Source organism: Nicotiana tomentosiformis, chromosome 11 (genome assembly GCF_000390325.3).
Source record: "Nicotiana tomentosiformis chromosome 11, ASM39032v3, whole genome shotgun sequence".
Classification (NCBI taxonomy): domain Eukaryota; kingdom Viridiplantae; phylum Streptophyta; class Magnoliopsida; order Solanales; family Solanaceae; genus Nicotiana; species Nicotiana tomentosiformis.
The window spans coordinates 1,336,184-1,354,950 of NC_090822.1; the positions used below are offsets into that span (position 1 = coordinate 1,336,184).

The 18,767-nt window shown below is 40.0% G+C and overlaps 1 long non-coding RNA gene across 1 annotated transcript; it reads left to right on the plus strand.

The window, feature by feature from the left end:
• The first annotated feature begins 7,433 nt into the window (after nt 1-7,433).
• Nucleotides 7,434-17,341, plus strand: LOC104111085 (uncharacterized). Its single transcript, XR_011412150.1, has 5 exons — nt 7,434-8,244; nt 15,721-15,818; nt 16,043-16,160; nt 16,260-16,346; nt 16,553-17,341. It is a non-coding gene; the product is annotated as an uncharacterized lncRNA (long non-coding RNA).
• The last annotated feature ends 1,426 nt before the right edge of the window (nt 17,342-18,767 follow it).

Sequence of the window (18,767 nt, forward strand, 5' to 3'; positions counted from 1 at the left end):
CCTTGGCACTACTATGTAGTACCGTCTCTCTAAGAACCAACAAGTGTGGATCATCAAACTGATGAGCCTTAATCTGCTCGAATAGTGAAGACTGGGCGACAACGCATGCAAGAACTCGGCTGGGCTCTGAAATATCCAACCTCATAAGTTTGTTAGCCAAGGACTGAATGTCCAATGCTAGTGGCCTCTCCTCTACTGAAATGAATGTCAAACTACCCATACTCTCTGCCTTTCTGCTCAAGGCATTCGCAACTACATTCGCCTTGCCCGGATGATAAAGGATTGTAATGTCATAATCCTTTAGTAACTCAAGCGACCTGCGCTGCCTCAAATTGAAATCCATCTGCTTGAACAAATGATGCAAGTTGCGATGATCGGTGTAAACCTCACAGGACACCCCATAAAGATAATGCCTCCAGATCTTAAGAGCATGAATAGTCGCGGCCAACTACAAATTGTGTACAAGGTAATTCTTCTCGTGGGGCTTCAGCTGACGTGAAGCATATGCAATAACTTGCCTCTCCTGCATCAATACACAACCCAAACCAACGTATGAAGCATCACAATACACAGTATACATCCATGAACCGAAAGGCAACACTAACACCGGTGTTGAAGTCAATGCGGTCTTAAGTTTCTGAAAGCTCACCTCACAATCATCGGACCATCAGAACGGAGCACCCTTATGAGTAGTGTTGTAATAAATGAGAAGCCCTCCACAAACCGACGATAATAACCTGCTAACCCCCAAGAACCTCCTGATCTCAGTCGCCGTGGAAGGATGAGGCCAACTCCGAACTGTCTCGATCTTCTTGGGATCTACCTTAATACCCTCGCCTGATACAACATGTCCCAAGAATGCTACAGAATCTAATCATAACTCACACTTGGAGAACTTAGCATATAACTTCTGTTCCCGCAAGGTCTGAAGCACCACACTCAAATGTTGCTCGTGCTCCTCCATGCTATACGAGTAGATCAAAATGTCATCAATGAAGACAATGACAAACGAATCAATATATTGCCTGAACACCCAATTCATCAAATCCATAAATGCCGTCGGGGCGTTAGTCAAACCGAAGGACATCACTAGAAACTCATAATGGACATATCTAGTCCGGAAAGCCGTCTTTGGAACATCCAAATCCCGAATCCTCAACTGATGGTACCCCGATCTCAAGTCGATCTTAGAGAACACCCTGGCACCCTGCAACTGGTCAAATAAATCGTCAATACGCGACAATGTGTACTTGTTCTTAATGGTAACTTTGTTCAACTGGCGGTAACCAATGCACATTCGCATAGTCCCATCTTTCTTCTTCACAAATAATACTGGTGCACCCCAAGGCGACACACTCGATCTGATGAACCCCTTTGCTAGCAACTCCTCAAGCTTTTCCTTCAATTCATTCAACTCTTTAGGAGCCATATTATACGGTGGAATAGAGATAGGCTGGGTACCTGGAGCCAAATCAATATAGAAATCGATATCACGATCTGGTGGCATGCCTGGAAGATCAGAAGGAAACACATTGGAGAACTCCCGGACTACGGGAACTGAATCAATAGCCGGAGTCTCTGTAGTAGTATCTCGAACATAAGCTAAATAAGCCAAACAAACCTTCTCGACCATGTGTCGAGCCTTTAGAAAAGAAATGACCTGACTACATGCACTAACAGACGAACCCTTCCACTCCAATCTAGGCAACTCTGGCATTGCAAAGGTAACAGTCTTGGCATGGAAATAAAGGATGGCGTGATATGGTGACAACCAGCCCATGCCCGGGATGACCTCAAAGTCGGTCATATCAAGCAACAGAAGATCTGCTCTAGTCTCATAACCACAAAAGGTCACGATACAGGACCGATAGTCCCAATCCACAACAACAAAATCGCTCACTCGTGTGGACACATAAACAGGAGTACCTAAGGACTCATGAGGAACACCCAAGAAATGAGCAAGCAGAGATGAAATATATAAATATGTAGACCCTGGATCAAATAGTATTGAAAGATCCCTACCGCAAACAGAAATAATACTTGTGATCACGGCATCTGAGGCCACTACATCTGGTCTGGCCGGAAAAGCATAGATACTAGTTAGAGCGCAACCTGACTGGCCTCCACCCACCTGGCCTCCACCTCTAGGATGGCCCCTACCCACCTGCCCTCCGCCTCTGGACGGTTGGTGCGGTAGCTGGTGCTGAAATCATAGGCTGATGACCGTGCTGCACTGCCTTGCCCCGAAGCCTGGGGCAGAACCTCCGCACATGACTAAGATCCCCGCACTCGAAACAACTTCTGGGTACAGTGGACTCCTGACCTAAAGTCTGACCCTGATGGCCTGAATACCCACTAGAGGAACCCTGAATAGATGGTGGCTGGTTGGAACTCTCTGGCATAGTGCTGAAATAAGGTCGCAATGGAGCACCCCCGAGGAGGCAGCGGTGTTGGATATGTGGGCCTGCTAGACTGACCCATCACAAACTGACCTCTGCCCCCAGCCGGGGCACCTCTGAACTCTCCAAAATATCAAAATCGCTTATCCCTCATCGCCTGCTCTCGGCTATGCTGATGTACACCCTCGATCCTCTAAGCTATTTCCACAACTAGCTCGTAAGAAGTCCTCATCTCAACCTCTCGGGCCATAGGGGCCTGAATACCAGAGTGCAAACCTGCAACAAACCTATGCACTCTCTCTGGATCGGTAGGAAGTATCATAAGTGCATGGCAAGACAACTCAGAGAATCTCGCCTCAGAGTCGGTCACCGATATCTGACCCTGTTGGAGCTGCTCGAACTGAAACCGCAACTCTTCCCTTTGAGAGTGTGGAATATATCTGTCCAGGAAGAAGCGTGTCAATTGATCCCAAGTCATGGGAGGAGAACCTGCTTGTATTTCAAGAAGATAGAACTTCCACCATCTACGAGCCTCGCCCTCCAGCTGAAAGGTGGTAAAGTCCACCCTGTGGGACTCCAATATCCTCATGTTGTGCAGTCTATCCCTGCACCGATCAATAAGGTCCTGGAGGTCCTCATGTGGCTCACCTCCAAAGACAGGAGGGTGTAGTTTGGTCCATCTATCCATTAGCTTCTGCAGCTCACCAGCTGCAGCTGGTCTTGGCTCAGGTATAGCTGCTATAACTGGTTGGGGCCCACCTATGGGTAGTGCGCCCGAGATCTGATATACGGTAGCCTCATGCCCAGGAGCCTGAATGGTGGGGGTCTATGCTCCCCCTCCCCCTGTGGTGTGGCCGGGTCTGCTGGAAATAAACCAACCTAAGTCATAGAATCCATGGACCGCAGAATACAGCCCATGACCTCCTGGAATCCCAGTGCAGACATGAATTCCACTGGGTCCGGCTCTGCTGCAGGTACCCCTCCCTGCTCCTCGATGATTGGATCCTCTACTGGATCCACCAGTGGTATGACTGGAACAACTCTAGGATGCCCTCATCCTCTACCACGAGATGGAGCCCTCCCTCGGCCTCTACTTCGGCTAGCAACAGGGGGAGCAACTCCTCCATGATCGGGTACATCTGCCGCGCGTGTTCTCACCATCTGTGAGAGAATAAGAGAAAGATACTTAGCACAACATCAACTGCACGATATGAGATGAAGAAAGAGTAGTTTCCTAACACCCTATAGCCTCTCGAAGATAAGTACGGACATCTTCGCACCGATCTGCAAGACTCTATTAGGCCTGCTCATAACTTGACAGACCTACGTGAACCAAGTGCTCTGATACTATGTTGTCACGACCCAAATTTCTCCTATAGGCCGTGATGGCGCCCAACGTCACTGCTAGGCAAGCCAACGGTGAACTGACCATGATATTTCTCTTTTTAATAAGTTCCCAAGTAATTAAATTCCATTTATTAAGAAATTAGGGAGTAGAAAAATTAATAAAATAAAACGAAGGCAACTGAGGGGGAAATCATAGTGATATAGATACTCCAAAACCATAAAGTCTACTAGTATGTGTGCCAAGACCTGGTGTCATAAGTGTATGAGCAATTAGTAGAATATAAAAAACTCTAACTACTGTTTAAAAAAAAAGTAGACAGAGAATAAGTGCAAAAGAAAGTCTCTAGGTGCTGCAGTACAACTCAGGAAACAACTCGAGTGCGCGTCGGTATGACTACCAGATGCACCTGCCTCAGATCCTGCACGATTAATGCAGAAGTGTAGCGTAATTATATAAACAATATGTACTCAGTAAGTATCTAGTCTAACCTCAAAGAAGTAGTGACGAGGGGTCGACTTAGACACTTACTATGGGCTGACGATAAAATACAGAAATTCTAAATACGTATGGGTCATGTAAGTAATAATAAAACTCAATAACAAGCAGTGAACAAATAATTCTTTCACTAATAGTAAATCCCAAGTTAAATTCCGTCATTTAATAATTTTAACCTTTCAAGCCATAAGACAATATCAAGTATAATTAGGCTCCGAGTATTATCATGCATGATTTATACAGAGGTCGTACGGTCCGATCCAGAATAATGTGTACACTGTCGAGGGTCGAGCGACACGAACCATAGATGCATCTATTCTACTGCTGAGGCGTTCGACCCGTTCCACAATAAGAAAGAATACTTTATAAACATCCGATTTAAAAGCTATTACAAGGCTAACTCACAAAGAAGCACAATTTCTATTAACGGTCAAGTAACCAGTCAAAACTCCAGTAAATGGAAGTCGGTTTTTTAAAATTCCTCTATTAAGTTCTCATATAATTTAGGCACTTTAATTAACAAATAGGGTGCCAACATTATAAGTATTTCATGATTTGGATCCTAAACTACCCCGGACATAAGCATAATTAGTAGCTACGTACAGACTCTCGTCACCTTGTGCGTACGTAGCCCCCACAATTAGAAGCAAATAGTAATTTAAATCATTTATGGGGTAAACTCCCTCTTACAGAGTTAGGCAAGAGACTTATCTTGTCTCAAAGCTCGATTTCCGTCCTCGAATTCAATCTAAAGCCTCAACTCGGTACCGAACAATTCAAAACTAGTCAAATATTGTATAAATTAATCAATACATGTTCAAAAGTTCATAATCTAACTATTAGAGTGATTACCCAACCTCAATTGAAAGATTTCTAAAATTCATCCCCGGGGCCATTTCGAAGATTATTGTTACCTATAACCTCACGAACTCAAATATATAATTTTCACCCAATTCCATAACCATTTTCGTGGTTAAATCCCATTTTTATCAAAGCCTAAGTTTTTTATCTAAACCCAAAATTTTTACAATCTTACATGTTAAAATCTACCTATAATCTATGTATTTAACTTACATTGGGTAGGAATTACTTACCTTCAATAGCTAGGTGAAAATCTCCCTCTAAGAAGCTCCAAAATCGATCAAGAAGTGAAATAAATGAACCAAAAATGGCCTAAGTCCCGTAATAAATGGACCTCACTACCCAACGACTTCTGCTTATGTGGAGCAATGGCCGCATCTGCGGCTCCGCTTCTGTGGAAAAAGCCTCGCAGATGCGGACCATGCCCAGGTCTGCCCTTCTCGCTTCTGCGGCAAAGTCTCGCTCATGCGAGCCCGCTTCTGCGGCACGAGCGCCGCACCTGCGCACCAGTTCGCTTCTGCAATCCCTTCCTCGCATCTACGCCTTCGCAGATGCGGCCCCTTTCCTTGCTTCTGCGATCACTGGGCAGTCCATACCGCCTCGCTTTTTCGGTCGTTGACTCGCTTCTGCGAGCTCGCACCTGCGGCTAGTTTCTCACAGGTGCGATTGCACCAGAAGCTCTCCTGCTTCAGCTATTCTTTCCAAGTCCAAACGAGTTTCGTGCCTCGTCCGATTGGCATACAGGGCCCCCGTGGCCCCGCCTAAACATACCAACAAGTTCGAAATCATAAAATGGACCTGGCCGACCTCACGAAACACGAAAAATAACACCAAAACTAAGAATCACACTCCAAACCAAATCGAATCAACTTATGAACTTCAAGTTCTTTCAATTTGCTCCGAACGCGTCGAATCATACTTAAACTACTCAGAATGACACCAAATTTTGCGTGCAAGTCTTAAATTACTATACAGAACTATTTTCGCACTCGGAATTCCAAATGAATATCGATAACACCAAAAACTATTCAAAACCAAATTTAAAGAACTTTAAAATCTTCAATAAACCAACTTTCAACTTTAGGTGCCGAAACGCTCCCGGGTCACCCAAAACCCGATCCGAACACATGCCCAAGTCTAAAATCACAAACCTGTTGGGACCGTCAAATCTCGGTTTTGAGGTCGTTTACTAGAAATATTGATCCAAGTCAAACTTGACCCATTTAAAGTCAATAACAAGGAACTAAGTGTTTCGATTTCAAACTGAACCCTTCCAAACCCGAACTAACCATCCCCGTAAATCATAAAACAGTAAAAGCACATACGGAGAGTCTTATTTAGGGGAACGGGGATCTAGAAAGCAAAACGACCGATCGAGTCATTACATATATTATATATGAGTTGTATGTAATTGTACAGATGTAAGACTAAAAATATGAACAATATAGTTTGAAACTCCAAAAGTTTTTGGTATTAGAGCAAAGTTACATATATATAAGTTTGAATGGACATCTACCTATGTAATGTATAACAGTTACCTAATAATTAGGTAAAAGAGTCAATTATTATATAAGTTATTGTACTTAATAATTAGGTAAAAGAGCCAATTATTATTATTTTACCTATTAAGGTTGAAGATAAAGTTGACATACTGAGATATCACTTAGTCAAAAAAATAATAATAACCATTTTATGGTTGAAAGCCCGTCAATTTTATGGTATCAGAGCAAAGTTACATATATAAGTTTGAATGGACATCCACCAATGTAATTTATAATAGTTACCTAATAATTAGGTAAAATGATCAATTATTATATTAGTTATTGTATCTAATAATTAGGCAAAATAGCCAATTATGTTACCTATTAAGGGTAAAGATAAATTGACATACTGAGATATCATTTAGTCAAATAAAAAGTATAACCATTTTATGTGTTGAAAGCCCGTCAATTTTATGGTATCAGAGCAAAGTTATATATATAAGTTTGAATGGACATCCACCAATGTAATTTATAGCAATTATCTAATAATTAGGTAAAATAGCCAATTATTATATAAGTTATTGTACCTAATAATTAGATAAAAGAGCAAATTATTATTATGTTACCTATTAAGGGTAAATATAAATTGACATACTAAGATATTACTTAGTCAAAAAAAGTATAACCATTTCATGTGTTGAAAGAACGTCAATTTTATATGATTGATTGACCCATAATTAAAACTTATTTAACCTAATATTATATAAGGTTTGTCGTTCCTAATTATTTGCAATCATCTTTTCTTCCTCTTCTTACATAAGAACAAAATAAAATTCAATTGGAATACTATTAAAACCCTTTGTAGTAATAACCCTTGAATATTATATTAACAACCGAATATTCTTTAAGCTAACTAAACCTCTTAAAACTTTTATCATATCTTCTTACCATGACATCAATTTAAGCCATCTTGTGTTCTGTGAGACAAAGTCAGTTGGTGAGTGTTTTTGAAGAAGTGAAGAAGTTGTTGGCATTGGCAGGGTTATTAATGTTAGTAATTCTTCTGTTATATTTCTTACAAGTGATCTCTCTTACGTTTGTCGGACATTGCGGAAAGCTAGCTCTTTCTGGTGCTTCCTTGGCTACTTCCTGTGCTTTCGTGACTGTCTATAACTTGTTGGTTAGTGTAACACCTCAACTTTTATAAAATATTATATACATTATTTGATGATTTTTAAAAAATAATAATAATTCATCTTTGTTTAATTCATATGTATATTTGTAGTTCGTTCGTTAGACACTTTGATTTAGTGACATGTAGAGAATTTCTAATAGCCAAAAAGGAAGATTAAAAAATATCCTGTAGGACTATTGTACAATATTGTTATGTCCTACCATTTTTCCAAAGCTTACCTCTTATTTCTTCTTTCTTGTAAGTTCTAACTATTGATTTAAGAAGCTAACACCCATACTAATATGTACTACTTTTCTTCCCTCATTAAACCTAAGTCTTATTACAAAAAAGAAGAAGAAAAAACTTATTCTTCTACACCTTGAAGAAAGATGTGAAATTTTATTTTCAAGAATCAAAAAGGGGTTAAGAATTTGCTTGAAACCCTAAGTTTTAGTTGGAGAAAATTTTGTTCTTGTTGTTGTTGTGGTAAGCTTCTTACCCTATCTACATGTACATTACTTTAGCTTTTGGATGATGAATCTATCATTGAAATCAAGAATTTAATCTCGTTTTTGAACTGGACAGTAGTTAGTATTTTGAGCATAACTTTTTATCTAGAACTCAAATTGTAGTGCTTCAAAATTCTGTAGAAAGATAAGACATAGACCTACAATTGTTATTAATACCAAAATATCCAGTTCTGCGGTCTACTATGCCGAAAGGGGGCTGAAATGCAGGACAGAGTTGCTGCCAGATTTTTTTATTAGAATAGTTGTGACCCATTTAGTTCCCTTTTGATAATCATCGTGATTTGATTTAACCATCTTTAAATTTCAGACTTTAAGTGAGTATTGATTATGTGTTTAAGGTACAAGAGACATTCGTTCAAGCTAAGTAGCACACCTTAGAAAAATCGCTCTTTTCTTGGCTTAGAAGATTTTAAATCCCTTGATGTCGTTTGAGCTTTAGAAACACTAAAGCTCCAAGGTAGTGTTCCTTTCAATTTAATTTCTTGAGATTTTATGAGTGATTAAGGTTTGGTGAAATTTCATCTTACTTTAAATTGTTGTCATATTGACTTTGTGGCTACTTTACTAGTTTACTTGCTTTGTTGCTTGATAAAGAATATCTTGAGACACTTTGATATATGAGTTGTCATTGAGGTATAATTTTGTAATTGAATTATGAATATGTTAAAATCATATGTGTATCATGTCAAAATATTTTTGAAAAACAATTTAACTCGCCCACATATACGGATTGCTTGAGCATCATTGCATTTTTGTTGGAATTTTGTCCCTCTTGTGATAGTGACTTTGTCATTTATATTAGCGTGCCTTTTGTTTGGATCTTGACCCATCTTGACTTTGGATTCACATTCCATCTTAATCATGGACTTTGTCCATTTTGAGTATGGATGGGAAAGCCACTTTCAATATGGCTCTTGATTCTCTTGATAATTGGGTGACGACTCTACTTGATCTAGGACTCCGGTCCTTCTTGTTAGATTATGCTTTGATGTAATTGCATGACGTATGTGTTGGGTGAAATTAACTATTCGGTGGACTTTCTCGGATTAGAGTTGGAAATCTTGTTGACATTTGAGCTTTTGAATAATGGTATCTTGAACTATTTTATGATTTGATATTTAGCCCTCATAAAATGATTGTACCTTCATTAAGTACTTGATGTTGATTGCTCGTATATAGAATTTGTTCCTTGTATTCATTACATAGTTTACCTTTCTTTTATTATGAAATATTAGTTAAGTTTATGTGCCACTAAGCTTTATGCTTAGCGATAGTTTGTTACTATCGTAAGTGATGTGCCGGGAGATGCTTGAGGATATCATTTGAAGTAGACTCTTTGAAAGCTTAGATGAAGATTAGACTTGCATAAGCATATGTATTCTTTTTGTAGACTTTTGGGGACTTGTACAAAATCTATATGATACACTTAGATATGCACTTTTGAATGATTATTGGATCATGGCACTATTATTTTGGTAACTTAATTTTGGTGAATCATTTTGATTATTTTGGAAGTGTTTATGCCCAAGTCTTGTAATATATTAAATTTGGTATTTGAATTGAACTTGAAAAAAATAATTGGAGACTTAATAGTTGTATCTTAATTTTGGAGTTGAGTTTTATGCTTAGTATGAGTTTTCAAAGGGTGTTGTATGAAAAATATTCATCTACTAAGTATTTGATAAATTCCAAAGCATTGATTTAATTTAAATAGGTGTTGTCATTTTTTTAGTTGTATCATGCACTTTTAAGGAGTTTTGTATGAGATTTTTTTAAGTTGAGATGTCGTATGTTGAATTTTATTCAGGGGCCTATTTTTGTTAATAAATTATAATGACAATTTGCTAAACTAGTTTCATAAGTCTTGTTAGAATACTTGAACTCTTTTCCCAAATCTCATGGAAGTATTAAAAATAGTTCTATTCTTTTTTTCTTTTTTGTAGTTTATTTTACAAAAAAAAAAAATTAACTTTATAAGTATTACATCAATGTAGTCTTTCTTTTAGTTCATGTATCCTATTTTACGATTCTTTAGCTATGTGAAACTCATTTTGAATCTATTTTGCTTGATCAGTTGGGAATGGGAAGTGCAGTGGAGACACTTTGTGGTCAATTCACATTCTTGGCATTCATATGCAAAGAGCAATGTTTGTTAGTCTTTTAGTCAGCATACCTATTGCCTGTATTTGGGCTAATGCAGGACATATTCTTGTTATCTTGAGACAAGATCCGCACTTCTATGCATTTCGTGAAATAGCAGCCGAAGCAGAAAATTATGCACGCTTCATGATACCGAGCATCTTTGCCTATGGACTATTAGAATGCTAGATTAGGTTCTTACAAGCTCAAAAGTCAAAACAATGTCCGGTCCATGATGTTTAGCACAAGCTTATATTTGGATATCGCCTTTCTGCAAAAGTACTTGGACTGGATTCTCAACTGAAGCATTTATTGATATCCCAAGATATTTTAGACTAGCCATTCCTCCGGCTCTTATGATTTGGTATTCCTCAGTTGCTTTCAATAAAGTATAGGCCTCGGCCTCCTCACATGGGCCCAGCAACTTTCCCCAATTCCATTAGAATTGATCTTAAGGGGCCCAGTTTATTTCAAGCTGCGCATGATAAGACTCCTAAGCATATGGGAACAATCGTTCCTCCTTCCTCTGGCCAAGGTGCTTCACACAGTGGCACTCCTTCACCGAGCTCTAGTGACATGTTCCCCTCTACGATGGACACTGCTGCAGGGGCAGAACCGGCTAAGGATGGTGCTGTTAATCCACGACCCCCCGCCTCTGATGGACCCGGTTCCATCAACCCCTCACCTGCTCCTGGGTTTAGTTGTGCTGAGGCCACACTTAAAGCTTCTTCTTATTCTAGGGAGATTGTTGAGCATGCCCCAATTGATGTTAGTGTCGGACCAGTATTTTCAGTTAATATGCCGCCAAGGGTTCCGTGCTCTCTTCCGCCATGCTACCCTACTAATGGTTCTGGACATTCCTATAGCAGCGGGGTGTTAATTTCAGAGGTTCCTGACCCCCAAGGAAACGGTGAGACCCTTTCGGAGGTTAAAACTCCTAGTGCTAGCAATGCTATGGTCTTGTATTCCTCTGGTAGTAGCAAAGAAAGGGCACATATAGAAGAAGCCTGCCCAATTTCGTCAAGGATCGGAGGAGGGGATATGTCTTTTTGGATGAAGGATAAACTATTAAACTTTGGGAAGTTTCTAGGTGTTTCTGTTGAAGGGAAGGAAGATAGGGTGTTAGAATTGTTGAGGGAGATTGAGCAACAATCTCTTTACGATGGTGCAGGGATGGAGTTGGGTAAAGGTGTTAAGAAAAATAACTTAGGGGATGTAGTGGTGTATCAGAGAAGGGGGCGAGTGTGTGAGAAAGAGAAAGGGACCTCGGCTGGGGGGGGTGGGGGAAATGGGAGTTATTGTTGCTTATGGAAGTTAAGATCCTTTCATGGAATGTGAGGGGGGTGAATGACCCAAACAAAAGGGCCATCATCAAAGTGAGAGTTAGAGAGTGGGGTGCCAACCTAGTTTGTTTTCAGGAGACCAAAATGGAAGTTTTGTCGGATGCGATCGTGAGAAGTGTCTGGGGAGGTAGCTGGGTGAAATATGACTGGGTCCCAGCAGTGGGAAGTGCTGGGGGCATCTTACTTATGTGGGATGATAGAAGCTTGGAGGTAAAGGAGATTAGAAAGGGAGTTTTCTCTTTGGCAGCTCTCGTCAAAGATAGAGTGAGTGGGGTGGAGTGGGGTGGAGTGGGGATTTGGGAGAGTGTATGGGCCGGTAGGGGAAGGGTCCAAGGTGTCTTTCTGGGAGGAACTGACCAATATTATGGGAGAATGGGACATTCCATGGGTTATAGGGGGAGACTTTAACACTATTAGATTCCCGGAGGGGAGATTAGGGGGTAGTGTGATTTCGAGGGCCATGGAGGAGTTTTCTGACTTCATCAATGATCACTTTCTCATTGACCTTTCTCTGTCAGGGGAAAGGTTTACTTGGGCCAGGGCGGAGGATTCCAACTCAAGGTCTAGAATTGATAGATTCCTGACATCTCCCTCATGGGATGAGCTGGTGCCGAATGTGCTGCAAATTCCTTTACCTAGGCTGACTTTAGATCATTTGCCTATTTTGCTAGATGGATGCAGAGGGAGGGGGGTGCGTGCTCCCTTCCGATTCGAAAACATGTGGTTGAAAGTGCCAGGATTCTGTGACAAGGTAAAAGAATGGTGGACAAGCTATGGGGTATCAGGGACACCTTCATACCGTCTTTCGAAGAAACTCAAATTGCTCAAGGGAGATATTATTAGGTAGAATAAGGAGGTTTTTGGGAGGGTAGAGGTTAAAATAAGGGAGCTTATGCATGAATTGGGGGATTTAGAAAGAGGGGAAGGGGCGGGGAGTTAGACGAATCTGAGAAAGAGAGATTGGGGGAGGTTAAGAGGGAAATAGTCGAGTTAGCAATAGCTCAGGAGACTAGTTGGCGGCAAAAATCGAGGGCGCTCTGGCTAAAGGAGGGGGATTCGAATACCAAGTATTTCCATAGGGTGGCGGTCGCAAATCGAAGGAGAAACTTCATAGAGTCCTTAGTTGTGGATGGGGTGAAGATTGAGGGAGAGGAGGAGGTAAAAGGGGCGATAGCGGGATTTTATGAGAACTTATATAAAGAGGAAGTTAGTTGGAGGCCGACTTTGGGGGGAATAGAGTTCAACCATATAGGGGAGGGAGACATCGAGTGGCTAGAAAGGGTTTTCGATGAGGAGGAGGTGCACGAGGCTGTGTCGTGTTGTGCTGGTGATAAGGCCCCCGGGCCTGATGGTTTCTCCTTGGCTTTCTTTCAGCTCTTTTGGGACACCATCAGGGGGAGTTGATGGAAGCCATTGAATACTTCCATGCGAATGGTGTTTTCGAGAGAAGTATCAATGCTTCCTTTATTACTATTGTGCCTAAGAAAGAAGGTGCATCTTGTATCAGAGACTACATGCCTATTAGTCTAGTGGGGAGCATTTACAAGATTATTTCTAAAATGCTTTCCAACAGATTTAAGAAGGTTCTTGACATGACTGTTTCGTCCTCCCAGAATGCGTTTGTGGAAGGTAGGCAGATCCTGGATGCTGCTTTGGTGGCAAATGAACTTGTAGACTCCAGAAAGAAAAATAGAGAACCCGGCTTACTATGCAAGTTAGATCTTGAGAAGGCTTTCGACCATGTCACTTGGAAGTTCCTAGACTTCATTATGATGCGGATGGGGTTTGGGGAAAGATGGAGGGGATGGATAAAGTTCTGCATTTCCTCAGTCAGATTCTCTGTCCTGGTTAATGGTAGCCCGTGTGGTTTCTTTGGCAGCTCCAAGGGTCTCAGGCAAGGTGACCCCCTATTCCCCATGTTATTCATTCTAGTGATGGATGCTCTGAGCAAAATGATGGATCGTGCGGCGGGCGGAGGTTTCTTGAGAGGATTCTCAGCTCCGATTGGGGTGCTCAGTGCCCGAAGAGTCTCACATTTGCTTTTTGCGGATAACACACTGGTTTTCTGTGATGCCGATATGGATCAGTTGACCTACCTGAAGCAGGTCCTGCAGTGGTTTCAGTTAGTATCAGGACTCAAAATCAACATCGGCAAGTGTGAAATTTTCCCGGTAGGTGAGGTTACTAATATTGATGCCTTGTCCGGTGTTTTCAGATGCAAGGTGGGCTCCCTTCCCACTACTTACATGGGCCTCCCTTTGGGCGCTTCATATAAGGATACTACGGTTTGGAATCCAGTGATCGAGCGGGTTGAAAAAAGATTAGCAGGGTGACAGAAACGGTATTTGTCAAAAGGAGGTAAGGAAGTGCTTATCAAAAGCACTTTATCGAATATGCCCACCTATTACTTATCCCTATTGCAAGCACCGGTGAGCATCACTGAAAAACTGGAGCGACTTCAAAGGAACTTTCTGTGGGATACGGCGGATGGAACTAGAAAGTTTCATCTAGTGAATTGGCAGACAGTCACTTCCCCAAAGAAGTGGGGTGGACTTGGAGTGAAAGATCTTAGGGTATTTAACAGAGCTTTAATGGGAAAATGGTTATGGAGATTCGGGGTAGAAGAGCATGCTCTATGGAGGGAGGTCATAGTAGAAAAGTACGATTCAACGGGAGGGGGTTGGAGGACCAAGGCGATCACAACACATTTCGGGTGTGGCATGTGGAGGAGTATCATGAAGAATTGGGAAGCATTCAGTGGCAACATCACTTACATGGTAGGAGATGGATGGAGAATCAGCTTTTGGAATCATAGGTGGTGTGGAGAGGATACTCTGAGGGTCTCCTTCCCCCACGTCTTCAGAGTTTCAAACCAGAAGGAACTGATGGTCCAACAGATTCGCAAGGAGCATGAAGGGGGGAAGTATGGGACCTCTCATTCAGGAGGAACATGCAAGATTGGGAGATTGCGGAGCTTCAAGTCTTGTTGGCACTGCTATACGGGCAAGACATACTCCAGCCATCCTGCGACTATTGGAGATGGGGCTTGCGTGGCGATGGTTTGTTCATCGTAAAGTCCTTTTACCAGAGTATGTTGGTGAGAGAGGAGACCACTTTTCCATACTCCTCGATCTGGATTCCTAGGGCGCCCACGAATGTGTGCTTTTTTGCATGGCTAGCGGCAAGGGGAGTGATCTTGACTGCTGAAAATTTTCGAAAGAGGGGAATTACACTTGTTAGTTGGTGCTACATGTGTAAAAGCTCTGGGGAAGAAGTTGATCACCTTATGTTGCATTGCTCTGTGTCCTCTGCATTGTGGAGGTCAATCTTGAATCTTTTTGGTGTTCAATGGGTGATGCCAAGCATTGTAAAGGAAATGTTATATAGCTGGGGCGGTTTTCGTAGAAGAAGAAAGCAAAAGGCGTGGAAATTCGCCCCATTAGCTCTCATGTGGGTAGTATGGGGGGAGAGAAATAGGAGAGAGGAGATTGAGTCTCCTTTTTCACATCTTAAGAATAGTCTTTTATCTTTGATCGCTTTTTGGTGCACTCATTTAGCCCTTACTTATATAGAAGATTGGGCGTCTTTTGTAGAGAATCATGTTCTGATGTAAATTCTCTACGTCTTTGGTATACTTCGTGTACACGGGAATTCTCTCCCTTTTGATTAATACAATTTACCTTAACAAAAAAAAAAGTAATGAATATATTCATTATTCCAATTAGTGACATATAATAAAGCCAATCTGACTCTTTCTATCTTTTGAAACACAACTTGAGATATGGTCATTTGAACTGATAGTGCTTTTTTCTGGTCTTCTTCGTAATCCAAAACTAGAAACTTCAGTTCTTTCAATCAGGTTAGTTTTGTCACAAATTACTATCACATGCAACATCATGTTTCTATCATATTTCGTTGGGCTTAACGTTACGACTGTACTTAATTTCCAGCCTTAATACATCTGCGATGTTACATATGTTGGCCGAAGGACTAGGTGGGGCTACAAGAGTGTCCCACTTCCTCGATGCACATAAATCGGTATTTTCAGGTTTGTCCAAAATCACTTCCAAGGATCTATATTTCCAATAATGCAACTCTTATATCTTAATATCTTTAACTCTGAAACAAGGGCAGAGCTATAGCCAGCGAAGGGTGGTTAGTTGAACACCCATCGCTGGAAAATTATAGCGTATAGGCCAAGTAAATCTTGAGCAGTCTTGGCGTTGCCACTGCTTTAAAAGGCAACCCTACTAACTCCCGGACCTTATTCAGGTATTGCTAGAGGGTGCGGGTGGCAAAAGAAAGGTGCATTTGTCAATTTGGGAGCCTATTACCTGTGAGGAATACCTGCTTGTGTTGTGTTAGCTTTTGTCTACCATCTGGAGGAAAGGTATTATTCTATCGCGCATTTTATTTTCATTGCATTTTACTCGTTACTTAGAATTATGGCAAAACTGATGATACTCATACTTTTTAAATTGTATTAAAGGGACTTTGGTTGGGAATCATTCTGGCCCATTCTGCACAAGCACTGATTTATTTAGTTGTTATTTTGCGAACATATTGGGACAAACAGGTAAATGTTTTGCTCATTCTGAGGCTTGTCTCAATCACCAATTTATGCAGCTACTTTCATTGAGTTACCTCTAAGATGACACAACCAACTTGCAAGAATTAATCTAAAATTAGCTATTTTAGTTTTTCTCATTTCATTGTTTTTCTTTGAAAGCTTAAGATCAAGGAATTATTGTTAATAATGCAAGTCTGCTATGTGTTTTGTAGGCAATGAAAGCAGCAGAAAGGGTGACTCAAGAATCTACATAGAATCTCTCATGTATCATTGTTTAGAATAGTTGAATGTGATGATTTAAGGGTGTGTTTGGTATGACGGAAAATGTTTTCCCATTTTTCACTGTTTGGTTGCACAAAATAGTTTGGAAAATATTTTTCTAGATATTACATTTTCTTGAAATCGGAGAAAAATGACTTCCCTAGAAAAAGTTAGAAAAACATTTTCTAAAAACTACACCTACCCTCACATCTAACTCCAAATGCTTCCAACTTCAATTTTTTGTTTTTATCGTTTTTTTTGCGCCACCCTCCCTCCCCCACAATTTTTTATATTTTTACTGTTTTTTTTTGTATTTTCAATTACTGTTTTTTGTTTTTCTGCACCACCCATCTACTCCACCCCAACAATTTTATTTTTTTTTTTTTTTTTTTTTTTTGTATTTTCAATTTTCTGTTTTCTGTTTTTTTGCTTTTTTGCACCAACCACCCTCACCCCACCCCGCGCCCCGCCCTGCAATTTTTTTTTTTTTTTTAATTTTCAGTTCTGGCTTTTTCATTTTTCAGTTTACAAGTTTGAAATTTTACGAGTTCCAAAGTCATGAGTTCGGAGGTTTATATGTTTGGAAGATTGCGGGTTTAGAAATTATAGAGTTTACATGTTCGAAAGTTTAGCAGTTCAGAAGTTTATGAAGTTTGTGGGTTCGGAAGGTTGTTGGTTCGAAAGTTAATGGCTTCATGTTTGCTGTATCTAAATTATTTATGAATACTCTTGAGAAGTTATTTTCCTTAATTTGTGTAAATTATTTATGGTTCCTAATATTAATTTAATTTTTTTTACTTGTTGAAATAGAAATGAACTATCCTCAGACGACAAAAACAAAACAATTATCAAACCAAAAAAAAGGCAAAAGCAAATAATGGGCTACTGCTGATATAGTAAAAGGGTTTATGCAAAGCTTATAAATAAGGACACAAATTGAGGAGTTGCTCCAACGACTTCTCAGACAATGAGTTGTTTCTGGCACAGACATCCTTTGCACCCGAGTTTATTCTTCAGTTTAGGAGATTGAGAGGGCGTCAATTATTAACTGTTAAGTGAACGTATTACGAGCAGAGGCGGAGCTAGTATTTTGAAGTTTATGGGTTTTACTTATCATCAAACTCATAGCACACCTTAGTTGCTGGGTTCTTAATTAAATAGTTATACATATTTAATAAATTTTTTAATACAAATATAAAGTTTAAACAAAAGTTACTGGCATATATAAGTAGTTCTCTACCTCTGCCTCTGATTACAAGGGTGTTGCCAAGTCAGATTTTTACACGAGATAGACTTCCGAGAGGTGTCTATATGGTCACTGGTCTACAGATGTGCATTGATCAAGATTTGAACATTACGGATTTTGAGTTCAGAATTTTACTACAACTCGTTTGATTTATTGGGTTCACAATCTGTTATTTGTACTTGTTTAGTAAATTTTTTTAACACATAAAAATTCGAGCAAAAGTTAATGAGTTATATATAAACTTGTAACTAAAGCACTACTCCACCTCCGGTGGGATAGTTAAAATATCTACTTGATAATTGGCAAGTTTAAATCTTTATCCATGTATTTCTCCAAACTTCTGGGGTGAACATGGATGGTATTGAGCAAAACCGATATTCATTACAACAATAATTATTATGTCTCAATTCCAAACAAGTTGGGGTCGGCATCACTCTCAGGGCAAAATACATTCTTCTTTGGCCATTTTCTTTTACCATTTTCTTTTATGCTAGCCCTGGAGTCACCCTATCAGTTGCTTTCTTTGCCTACAAAAAGGATAGAAAAAAGTTGCATAGTTGAAAAGAGTTCCAGTTTGGTAAAGTAAAAATATTTTCACAATCATATCACTTTTATGGTTATTCAAGTAAATCTTTATATGTTCTACTATATATTAGAAACCTAATAAAAATTGTAACTAACCTACTATCGTATTAAATTTTAACTCAAATTCTATATTGTAGAGCTCGCAAAATCGTAACGAACAACATAAATTGAACTGAGCTCTAGAAGTAGGAGAAAAGTAGATTTACCTCTTTGTCCCAATTTTTTCTCAGAATAATTACTAAATAAATCAGCGCTTGAGCCAAAAGGGAGTTTATGATAATCAGAGTGTATTTCTGGATTTTACCCGCCATGAGGATGTCAATACGATATAGTTC